The sequence below is a fragment of the Aedes aegypti genome, chromosome 1 (assembly GCF_002204515.2).
Source record: "Aedes aegypti strain LVP_AGWG chromosome 1, AaegL5.0 Primary Assembly, whole genome shotgun sequence".
NCBI classification, from domain to species: domain Eukaryota; kingdom Metazoa; phylum Arthropoda; class Insecta; order Diptera; family Culicidae; genus Aedes; species Aedes aegypti.
This window is the reverse complement of record NC_035107.1, coordinates 64,280,563-64,293,559: the sequence shown is the minus strand read 5'-3', so window position 1 is coordinate 64,293,559 and position 12,997 is coordinate 64,280,563.

The following is a 12,997-nucleotide window of genomic DNA, read 5'->3' as shown; positions in this document are numbered from 1 at the left end:
CTGTGACTATTTTTATTTCTCAGTGTACACTCGAGCTCTACAGCACCTTCGACGGGTTCGGTTACCCGGAATGGATGGGCAGTATATGGACCGGTGCAGCAAGGGACTCCCAAGAAACCATGGAGCATTATATAATTGCATATATAATGCAGCTGCATTGCCGTAAGCCTACCATTAAAGTAGTTTAAAAGTGGAAAAGGGCACTTTTACAGTTAAATTAATGCAAAAAGGACGATAAAGCAATGAAGCAACTTATAAAGTAATATTAATGCAGCAGTACAATTTATAAAGTGATGTTAGTGCATTGATACATTTGTAATGTTGGGTTAATGCTTTATTGCTTGACAGCTCTTGAAATTTGTTGAATAAAAGCAATGTTGCATCAATGGTGTTGATATGCAGTAGAATACGTGCAATGTTATAATGCTTGTGGTTACTTGGGCTGTCTCTTGCAGTCGTGTAAATGTTGATCATGAAACTTAAAAAACTCTCAGTATTTCAAATATGTTTATCGAATTAAGGTTATATCTTCTTCTCTCGTTCAAAACAAGATTTCATTCATCGATGTTCTTTGTCTAACCAGAGGTCAGTTTAATACAGGATTTCTGCCCATTTCCGTCAGAATCCAAGTTTTCGGTTCTCTGCCTTTGTCCATCAGAGACCTTTTTTGCTGGTTTCTGCCTATTCCTATCAGAAACCGTCAATTTTCATCTTCGTCCATGTCCATTGGAGACGATTTTTTAAATCATTTCACAGGAATTTTGTTACTCGATACTTGTCAATAAGATTATTTTCGTTCTACCAACTACGCCAATGTAGTAATTCAACGTTTTTGCGAGCCAAGATTAGACCAACAACTGATAGTCTGTTTGTTTCTTATTTTTCTATGCCTGCTTATTTCTTATATCTCTAAGCCTGCTTATCAATTCAATTACAGTTCATTACTTCCTCACACTACCCAATGGCAGTTCGACGGCACAGTGCTTCGAGCGACGTCTGAAGGCGAACCCTAAAATCGAAGAAATTGGTGAATACCAGGAGAAGGGATATATCCACAAAGCTGTGAAAGAGGAACTGAATTCGGCGGAACCCCACAAAGTCTGGTATCTCCCATTGAGTGTAGTGCAGAACCCCAAGAATCCCAACAAGATCCGTCTCGTTTGGGATACGACAGCAAAGGTGAATGGAATCTCTTTACATAGTATGCTGATGAAGGGACCGGACCTCGTCGTGCCTTTACCAACTGTTTTGTATGAATTCCGAGAACGGCAAGTGGCTCTTGGGGGAGATCTGCAAGAAATGTGTCATCAAGTAAAGATACGCTTTGAGGACCGGCAAGCACAACGTTTCCTGTATCGAGAAACTCCAACTGAGAAGCCTACGGTATTCATCATGGATGTAGCTATGTTTGGTTCCACTAGTTCGCCATGCTCGGCGCAATACATTAAGAATCTCAATGCAAGGGAATATGCGGTAGAGTACCCGAGAGGAGCTGAGGCCATCGAGCGTCGACATTACGTTGACGATTATCTCAACAGCTTCGACGATGAAGACGAAGCATGTCGTGTAAGCGGAAGAGGTGAGGACAATCCATTCAAGAGGCGGTTTCACAAACCGGAACTGGTTGTCCAATTCTTCTGAGGTTCTGCGACGGGTCGGGGCAACAAGCAATTGCCGTCAGATGGCGGTTGGTGCCGACAAAACCAGTCAAACGGAGAGAGTTTTTGACATGCTGTGGGACCCCAGGTTGGACGTTTTCGTCTATGCAGCCGCATTGGATTTGTCGACAATTACTCCCACCAAGTGGAACATTCTTCGCTGCGTTATAAGTCAGTACGATCCACTGAGATTACATTTTCTTATCCACGGCCGTGTAATAATCCAGGACATCTGGAAAACGAAGGCTGCCTGGGATGATACTGTTGGAGAAGAAATACAAGAGCGCTGGAAACGATGGACTGAACTATTCGAGGATCTCAAGAAGGTCAGGCTACTGCGAGCGTATTTTCCTGGCGTCGATTGGGGCCGGTTCTCTGGTTGGCAACTTTCGCAGAAAACGATTAGGACTGGCACCGAACGTTGGCCACCTTAAGCCCCAAGCACAATGTGAGCGGCAGCGCGGTACAACGGCAAAACGGCAAGCCCATATTGAGCAACACTCTACTTGTCAAGTCAATGTTGAAAAGGATTTAGTCGACACTGGATTGATAAGTGTTGCGATATTCGAAAGGACACCGATTTGTTAGTTGCTTGTACGGCAGCTACAAAGCTGAAATTTTATTAAAGAAATGTTAGCAATTACTTACAGAACCTTCATTTTTACTCTTACATTTTCAGTGACTTTCGAATTCTTTTGACATTGAGGTTATGTTTTCTGCGTCCAAACAAGTTTGATCTAAGTGATTTTAAAGAAGTAAAAAAATAAGTATCGAACACATTCTCCGAATTCATTTCATTGCTTTACCGAAAACTAATCAACTAAACGTATAATCCAATGATTTCTGATTCAAACTTTATCTAAATTGTGATTTAGCTACAGGGCGGCCTTTTCATCCGCATGCACGCTTCTTGTTATTCCTCGATCTACCCGCGTTCGGGGGACTTGACAGTAGCATCACTTTTGTGCCCTGTGAGTTCGGCAACATCCTCCAACCCGTGAGCTCCTGGAGTCCCCGAGTAGCTATCCGTATTGTTGGTCTTTTCTGAATTTACATCCAAAAGCGCCAGCTTAACAGCCGGCCTAGAAACGATTCCATTGGCGGTTAGCACCTTAGCCCTCCTAACCTGGCCGTTCGCTCCAGTAATCGTCTCCAAAATCCGCCCTCTAGTCCAGCTATTTCTCGTTCTCTCATCAATGATTACCACCAAGTCACCTGGTTCGAGTGGTTTAACCTTTTCGAACCATTTTGTGCGTCGCGTTAGCATAGGTAAGTATTCTACCACCCACCTAGCCCAGAACTTGTCTACAACCCTTTGTGTAGCTTTGTGGATATCACGCAATCCGCTACTTTTGTCTACGAAAGCGATTTCTGGTTGAGTTATCCCGGTGGACCCGTACAATAAAAAATGATTTGGAGTCAAGGATTCACTATCTGCTTGATCCAAAGGGACGTATGTTAAGGGTCGCGAGTTGATTACTCCTTCCGCTTCGAGTAGTATTGTCTCGAGCATCTCGTCACTAGGATGCGGCGTGCTATCCGAGATTACTTTCATCGCCGATTTAACCGACCTTACTAGCCGCTCCCACGGTCCACCCATGTGGGGGGCTGCTGGAACGTTAAAGTGCCAAGTGGTATGTGCGTTAGTGAAAGTTGAAGCACACTCGTGATTGATCTGTTGCATCCTCTGTTGTTCTTCTGTCAGCTGGCGGTTGGCGCCCACGAAATTCGTGCCATTATCCGAATATACCTCGCGTGGAGCACCACGCCGCGCAATAAATCTCCGAAAGGCCATTACGCAGGACTGTGCTGATAGACTGTGAGTAACTTCTAGGTGGATAGCCCTTACAGTAAGACAAGTGAATAGAGCTACCCACCGTTTTACCAAGCTTCGTCCTATTTTCACTTCAACAGGGCCAAAATAATCAACCCCAACAAAGGTAAATGCGCGCACGAAGGGTGTAAGCCTAACTTTCGGCAGAGGTGCCATCATCGGCGGCTTTGGAGTGGCGTTTCTTATTTTGCAAAATTGGCAGTTTCGTGACACCTTTCTAATCAAGCTACGCAGACCAGAGATGTAATATTGCTGGCGCATTTCGTTATGGACTGTTTCATGATTTCCGTGTAGTAGGCGTCGATGGAAGCTGTCAGTTACGAGCGTGGTGATTGAATGTTGTTTGGGCAGTACCACAGGATATTTAGCAGAATACGGTGCTTCTGGAGCCGCTTCGATTCTACTCCCCATACGGATGAGACCACAAGTGTCCATGAACGGATTCAGTCTGTATAGAGGGCTAGATGTAATGACAGGTTCGTGATTGATTAGAGCTGCTATTTCATCAGGATACGCCTCGGCCTGGGCTTGTCGTAGCAAAGTGAATTCGGCCGTCAGGATCTCGGTACCCTTTAGTGGCGATCCTCTCTCGCCAGCTGGAATTTTTTGCCGTAAGATACTCACCGCACGATGAACGTACGCTACAGTCCTGACCAGACGTTTCCAATTGGAAAAACGGGTAACATCCACCAATGGAACCATTATACTGCACCGATGCAAAAACGCAGGACGTAGCTCTTCGCTGGTGATGCTCTTCGAAGATCCACGCAATTCCTCGGGCCATTCATTTTCATCCTCGATAAGAAATCCGGGTCCGGAAAACCAACGATTGTTGTTGTCGAATGTTGGGCCGGACGACCACTTCGTTGCTTCGTCCGCGACATTTAAATTAGATGGTACGTACTTCCATTCTTCGAGGGTGGTTAGTGAAAGTATTTCACCCACGCGAAATCCAACAAACTGGTGGTATTTTCGGCTGTCTGAACGAAGCCAAGCTAGCACGGTGGATGAATCCGTCCAGAGGCATCTTTTGATGATTGCCAGGCTCAAAGAAGAGCATAATGATTGCATTAAGCGTGCTCCGATCATCGCGGCCTGCAGCTCCATTCTCGGGATAGAAAGGGGTTTTAGAGGAGCTACTTTAGTTTTCGAGGCCACAAATGCACATCTCCTCCCGCCAGAGCAGTCTATTCTCAAATATGCCACGCAAGCGTAGGCGGATTCACTCGCGTCCACGAATATGTGAACTTGCAGCTGTTGTAGTGTGTTCGATGGAAAGTCTGCGAAGTAGCACCTTGGTATACGTATCTCTCCTATGTGTGCCAGCAGCTCTGACCACCGATACCATGCATCAAGAAGGTTTTCGGCAATCGGCTCATCCCAATTCGTTCCTGCCCTCCAAATCTCCTGCATTAGGATTTTTCCGTGAATAGTGAAGTGGGATACAAATCCTAATGGGTCAAATATCCTCATTATGAGCTGGAGCACTTGTCTCTTGGTGGGGATCACATTACCGTTGAGTAGCTGCTGACTATTTAGGCTGGAAGCATCAAACGTGAATACGTCCTCTGCTGGATCCCAAAGCAATCCTAGAACACGATCACCGATGATTTGCTTGTCGCAGTTAATCGGTTTGCCTGACAACTCTTCCGATTCTCCTATGGCCAAGAGAACTTCCGGTGAATTTGATCTAAATTTCCGGATTTTGAAACCGGCGGCAGAATGAATGATCTTTACTTGGTTCACGAGTTCTATGGCCTCCTCTACCGTATCGGTACTATCGAGAAGATCATCAACGTAATGGTTTTTCGTGATAGCGCTGGCAGCTCGTGGATACATCGCAGCGTGTGCTTCGGCGTTCACATTTTTTATGTACTGCGCCGAGCAGGGTGAACAAGTAGCACCGAATGTGGCGACATCCATAACGTAGACCTCGATTTCGCTATTTGGATCACTGCGCCACAGGAACCGCTGATATTGCTTATCATCCAATCGTATTTCGATTTGGTGGAACATTTCGCAGATGTCACCACAAACTGCGATGTTCCTTTCTCGAAATCGAAGAACTACTGCCACCAACGAAACCAGCATGTCTGGCCCCTTGAGAAGGAGATCATTGAAGCTGATTCCTTGTACCTTTGCCGCTGCGTCCCAAATGAGTCGGATTTTTCCGGCCTTTCTGGGATTGACTACTACTCCTAATGGAAGGTACCACACGTGTCGTGGATCTGCGTCCTGTAGTTCCTCCAATGAAGCTTTGTGTGCATAACCCTTTGCAATGTAGCTCTCGATCTGTTGTTGTACATTCTTCGCCAGCTCAGGATCACGCGCCAAGCGTCTTTCGAGGCTTTTCAAACGGCTTTTCGCCATCGGGAGACTATCAGGAAACGATGGGCTATCGACCCGCCACAAGAGGCCGGTTTCGTACCGACAGCCTCTCTTGATCGTTGTTCGCTCCAAAATCTGAACTGCACGTTTGTCTTCATCGGCCTCCGGTTTAACCGTCACCGCACTTTCTTCAACCGCAAAATAGCTTCTCATTGCTTCGTGCAACGACTGATTCGTCATGGTTTCTTGAACATGATGATTCAGGTGAACGAGCTGTGCATTATTGGACTCCTTTCCGAACACGCACCACCCTAGCCTGGTTTTGACGACGACTGGCCCTTCATTCGTTCCTTCATGTATCTTCAAAGCGGTAAGCAGACGCACGTGCTCCAAACCAATGATCATCCGAGGAGCTACGTTTGAGTAGCTCTGAAGAGGTATTCCTTTAAGATGCGGGTACTGGTCCACTAGGCTTTCGTAATTGAATGATTGCTTCGGTAGATGCAGATCTTCGACCGTTAGAATGTTGTCGATGGCATATTTTTGTTTCGAGTTCTCGCCAGCGATGGTTAGACTAACGCTCTTTGAACCTTTTTCTTCCCTCTTGATATTGCCGGTCCAGGTTAACCAAAAGGATGCTGATGGTCCATCGAGCCCTAACTGTGCAGCGACTTCAGCCTCGAGAAGCGTGGAGCTAGAACCTTCATCCAGAAACGCAAAAATGGTGACGGTTCTACCATTAGCGAATAGCTTTACGGGAAGGTAACGGAATAACGAGGCTGAATGACATCCGTGGTGATTTTGGTGAGCTTGCACGTTGGCATCAACTTGCGGTTGTATCTGCTCGTGTTGTGTATGCTGCGCATGTAACATAGGATGGTGACGCGATCGACAATTCTCCAGACCACATTCCTTCTTCGACCGACAAGGCCATTTCCGGTGAGGCACTAGACATGTTCTGCACAAATTCTTCGATCGAACAGTCTTCCAGCGAGCGTCAACAGACAGTAAACGAAATTCATGACAATTCGAGATTTGGTGACTCTCATCTTCGCAATAGTTGCATCCTTTAATTGAGCGCTCTTGATTTCGTTCTGTGGTTTCGTCATTCGCTTCGTCCGACTGATCGTTAGAGTGAACAAACAGCTTCTCTTTATGTTTGTCCGGACGATATCCCTTTGTACTTCCATAATACGCTTCCGAGGTTACAAGCAAATCCGATGCCAGAGAGACAAGATTCGACATGAAAGAATTGAATGTTACCAAATTGACGTCTGCCTGTGTCTGTTTAAAACTGCTCCACTGTAGTTTGAAGTGCGTAGGTAACTTCTCCACAAGCTCGTTGAGGAGTAGCGGGTTTGTCAAATGGGTTTGCTGTTCCGACATAACCATGTGATCAATCAAGTTCTGAACTGACAATCCATAGTCCACTATCGATTTCAAGTTGTCAGCTTTCGGAGCCGGCGAGGATCGAACACGTCTGAGGAGTGAGTTGAGAAGAATCTCGGGTCTCCCGAATAGCATACGGAGAGTGTCTATTACACTGGCAACTGCCGAAGGTATCAGCAGACGACTTCGTACTGTATCGAGGGCATTCCCCTTAAGGCTTCGTTGTAGTCTTGCCAAATTCTCGGCGTCGCTATAGCCACAAATCGCAGTAGAGTTTTTGAAGCTACTATAAAAAATGGGCCAATCTTCCGGGTCACCGGAGAAAACAGGCAAGTCTCGTGCCATGACTTGTCTAGCGGCGAGTTGAGATGCTGTGGGGCAAGGCAATACTGGATCAACGTAGGAATTCCTTTGGTTGTGCCATAAGTCTTGGTTCAATACAGGCATCGGTTGTGTTGGTGCGAAGCCCTCTGATGACTGACCGAACTGCGCGATGTCGGGTTCCACAGGACCGGTTGGCAAGCGATACTTACACGTTTGCTGGCTATCTTCGTGCGATACCTTTCGCAACGAGGCAATAGCGTCATTCGTTCGTTCTTGCACGAGAGTTCTGGAAGGCTTGCTGACAGACGCACTGGGTCTGATTGTTTGTACTGAGGAAATGTATTGCTGCCTGGGTTCTTCAAGCCGTGTTGCTTTTGAAGACGAAGGAACCAAGCTGGATTCAGCATGAGATGTAATCTTCAGCGGAGTCGGATTAGAAACTGGTTTCAACTCAAACATGACGGGAGCTTCCAACTTCCTTGAAACTGACTGCGTTTCCAAGGCAGGATTTGTCAATGATAGCCCGACGACGGCGGCCAGCACATTTTGTTCTTGGACTCCGCTTTCTGGCATAACAGTGTGTGTAGCCTCGTACTCGCCGGCGGAATTTTCGTTATTTTCGTTGTTCAGCCAGTTTTCCAATCTGTCGCGTTTGGATCTTGCACTTACTCTACTTCTGTTGCTAGGTGCCTCTTCTTCTTCTAGCAGCATTAGCATTTCATACTTTTCCTTCAAAAACTTCTCTTGTTCCTCTAGCTTCCTTATCCTGATTTGGTTTTGCTGCTCTAGTAGATCCAACCGAAGCTGGATTTGCCTAGACTTCTTACTGGATGTGGATGTGTACGTCGATGGTGCCGAGTTCGAGTCGGCCGCAGCTAGTAATTTTCTCCGACACTCTTCACATATCCATGAACGGTCCGAGCCAGCAATCGAACCGGATACACCAGCACATCCGTAGTGTTCCCAAGCATCGCAAGCATCGCAACAGACCATGTCTTCGGCTTCGTCTGGCCTATTGCACCTTTTGCAATGCTTGTTTTTTCCAGATGCACCTTGCATCCTTCCTAATGTTTTCACTCCTACTACAGGGTTGAAAATCTTTGTAGTTTGTTGCGATATTCGAAAGGACACCGATTTGTTAGTTGCTTGTACGGCAGCTACAAAGCTGAAATTTTATTAAAGAAATGTTAGCAATTACTTACAGAACCTTCATTTTTACTCTTACATTTTCAGTGACTTTCGAATTCTTTTGACATTGAGGTTATGTTTTCTGCGTCCAAACAAGTTTGATCTAAGTGATTTTAAAGAAGTAAAAAAATAAGTATCGAACACATTCTCCGAATTCATTTCATTGCTTTACCGAAAACTAATCAACTAAACGTATAATCCAATGATTTCTGATTCAAACTTTATCTAAATTGTGATTTAGCTACAGGGCGGCCTTTTCATCCGCATGCACGCTTCTTGTTATTCCTCGATCTACCCGCGTTCGGGGGACTTGACAGTAGCATCACTTTTGTGCCCTGTGAGTTCGGCAACAATAAGTAAAGTGTAGATCAAAATGGGCGTGCCGGTTTGCCGCTGTACCGCGTTGCCGTTCACATTGTGCTTGGGGCCTTACACGAAAGGAGCTGAACAAAGCTCAGAACAGCCTGTGGCGTTTGGCTCAAGAGAACGCTTTTCCTGATGAAGTGGCTTTGCTGAAGAAGACAGCCGATTACAATCGGTCAGTGAAACTGATGAAGCCGAGTCGCATCTACAAATTATCGCCATGTATGGATGAACACGGTGTGATCCGGATGGACTCTCGACTTCGTGCAGCAAAATTCCTTGCATTTGACGTCCAGTTCCCGATTGTTCTTCAAAAAAAAAAAAAACATCCACTGACGAACCTTTTGTTGGATTGGTTTCACAGAACCTATTTATCTTCATGGAAACAACGAAACCATCGTCAATAAAGTGAGGCAGCGATTCCACGTTCCATCATTGCGAACACAGGTACGAAAAGTTACGAAGTTCTGTATGAAGTGCTAATTAAAGAAAGCGAAGCTTTCTGTCCCTCTAATGGCGCCTGTGCCAGAAGCAAGGTTGAGCCCTTTCGTTCGACCATTTCCGTACGTTGGTTTGGACTATTTTGGTCCGATTCAATTTAAGGTTGTCGTTCTTTGGTGAAGAGGTGAGTGGCCTTGGCTTTCTAGTACGTCGCGGTTATCCGCTGGAAATTTAAAGCGACAACGGGACGAACTTCTTGGGTGCCAGCCGCGAGCTACAAGAACAGATGAATCAGATGAACGTGAAGCTGTCAGCAGTGTTCACCAATGCCACCACAAAGTTGGTTTTCAATTCACCGTCAGCCCCGCATATGGGTGGATCCTGGGAGCGGCTGGTTCGCTCCGTAAAGGTTGCTTTCACTGCACTATCAATTACCAGAAACCCTAACGATAAGACAATCATAATCATATTCTCCTGCTCAGTTCTCAAGAAGTGACGCAGCGTCCAGAGCCACGCATTGAGCGGCCAGATGCTCTGCACAACAATTTTGCGTTAATGAGGAGTCTAGTGGATGAATTCTGGCACCACTGGATAAAGGAGTACTTGCCAACTATTGCTGGCCGCCCGAAGTGGTTTGAAAACCCCAGAGTTAAGGGAGGGCAAGTCTGTAATCGTGGTGGATGAATCTACCAGAAATGGATGGTTTCGTGGACGAGTATTGTCGGTGGCGAAAGGATGCGATGGACGAGTTAGGCAAGCCTACGTCAAGACTTCGTAGACTACGGAGTTCTACGGAGACCTTGACGGAGACCCACTTCGAAGATTGCCATCTTGGAAATCCAGGATAAGAGTTCGCAACATGGTTTTGGTAAAGTAGGACAAACGAAGACCATTGACCATCATTACGGTTCGGGGGATGTTTGGTGCACTACGCCTCTGTCCGATGAAGTCGGACAGCTGCATTCACTTGACAGCAGTTGAGTCGAAGCGTGGTGACAACTTGATTGGCAAAATCTTCAATCCATTATTCTCAAGTCACGAAGAAGACAGAGTTAAATTGAATTTCAATCTACAGTTATAATTGTTGGTTGGTAGGAGAAATTAGTGTTCTACCAAAATTGTAAGTAGAAAATAAGGTATGAATTCGAATTAATCATGTTTATATCATACGTAATATGAATTACAGCTTTTGAGCTCAGTCTAACCCCTAAGAGACGTGCTGCAAAAACGAGGTCCGAAACTACCCCCCAACAGTGTCACTTTTTTACACGGTTTTAGAAACGTTGAACTGAAAACTTTTTTTTACAATTTCTCATCGAAATAGGCTGTTTTTCATCACGCCAATCTGTCATGAAACGACCTACTTTCCTACCCTGAAGTATGCAGTGCGAGAATAGTCATTACACAACTAAAATTAGTGCTGTAATGATTCATTGCGCAACGCTTTCTCATTACACAACTGTTTTGCTTTGCGAAATGAATCATAACACAACCATTTTTCAGAAATAGACCATTTCCGTCAGACCTTACCCCCTATTTTTATATTTTTCTTCGAAAGACGATTATTTTTAATGATTATTGACGCTTTCAGATCTAATTTATATGCACTCCTGATTTTATTGTAAATTTTTGAAAATTCGAGAATGTACCACATTTTGAGTAGTGCGGCACAGTTGTTTCAACCCTGTGGGTAAACAAAGTGGAGATTTTCCCACAACTTTCAAAACCCCTGCGCTGAGTGTTTGTAGATATGACGAAATGTCAATGTCAAATCAAGCACACGAGACGACACGACAAAATGGAGAAATCTGAGGTCCGATGGGCAAGCTTCGTTGTAAATGAAGCCCATCCTTTACTATTGTACTTATAACAAAAACTTTTACCGGAAGACGACTGCTAATAGACCGTTTTAAGCTTAGCAAGTGATGGAATTCTCCTTGGAAGCATTTCTGCAACGCTGCGGAACGTTTTCTACAAGAGGGGCATATTGGCCGGTTTGTTTTGAAACGTCAAGAATTGGACCGTTTGCAGATTTTTCGGGGAGACCTACGAGAGTGGTAAAATGGGGAAGTATGTATAATCCATTGGTCATATGGTTCCGGAACAGCTTGACGACATAAGCAGCAGATATCAAACGGTAGCGTAAACAGGTATAGGCCCCCCTAAGGAAAAACTGCTCTATCGCAGTGGCAAATCCATTACTTATACAGTTTTTGGTGTCAAAGTGTTATTTACTTAGTTAATCATGCTTTGCATGCAACTTTCTCTTGCCAGCAGCGTTGCCAACCTTCCAGATTTGTCTGGAATATTCCAGATTTTTGAGGCCCCATTTTATAAAAATCTGGAAGATCCAGATAAAATCTAGCGTAACATTTGAAAAGGGCCTATCTGCAAAACGTAAACATTGAGAAATTCTCAATTGAAGATTCCGTACCATATTTATAATTCCTATTTTAAACCCATTCGCATTTTTACTAGTTTCATACCTGTGTTCGACACCCATTAAAGTCTGTTGCGTGGCCCATTATGTTTCTAATCTCAAATAACACAACAACTCGTAAAAATTGTTGAATTCAAACATCATCGGCAGATAGGCCCTTTTATGAATCTTAGGCCAGTTAGGCCCTTTCAGTTAGGCCCTTTGATTGAACATGGTTTCAGTTAGGCCCTTTTATAATTTGCTAATTTTATTGATTTTTGTATTGGTTTGCATAAATCTTGAACAAAATTTAGCGATTATGTGAAAAACACTATATAATAGCTAAATATTGGAAATTTTCGGTTGAAGATTCAGTACCATATTGATTATTCCTATTTCAAACCCATTCGCTTTTTACTAGTTTCATACTTGGGGAAGATCCAAAAATGACGTCCATCGTTTTTCGGGATTTCTAGAACCCTTCTACCCCCTCTGTTACGCTTTTTCCAATACCCAATCCATGCACTGTCACATTTTCGTACATCCCCCCATTGGAGGAGGCCCCAATTGATGGACGTCATTTTCGGATAACCCCTTGTATTCGACACTTATAATGGTCTATTACATAGCTCACAACGATTTGAATTTCAAATAGCACAATAACTTGTAAAAATAGTTCAATTCAAACATAATCCGCAGATAGGCCCTTTTACGAATTTTCAAACCAGTTAGGCCCTTTTTGAATTTGCTAATTTTATTGATTATTGAAGTGATTTGCATAATTCTTCGACAACATTGAATGATTATGTGAGAAAACAACACAATATCATACAAGCTAAATATTGGAAACTATTCTATACAAAATCATTAACATATTGATTATTGATATTTCAAACCCATTTACTTTTTTTACTAGTTTTATACTTGTGTTAGACACTCATTATGGTTTATTACGTGGCCCAGAACGTTAGTAATCTCAAATAGCATAACGACTCGTGAAAATGGTTGCATTCAAATATCATCAGCAGTTAGGCCCTTTAATGAATCTTCAAA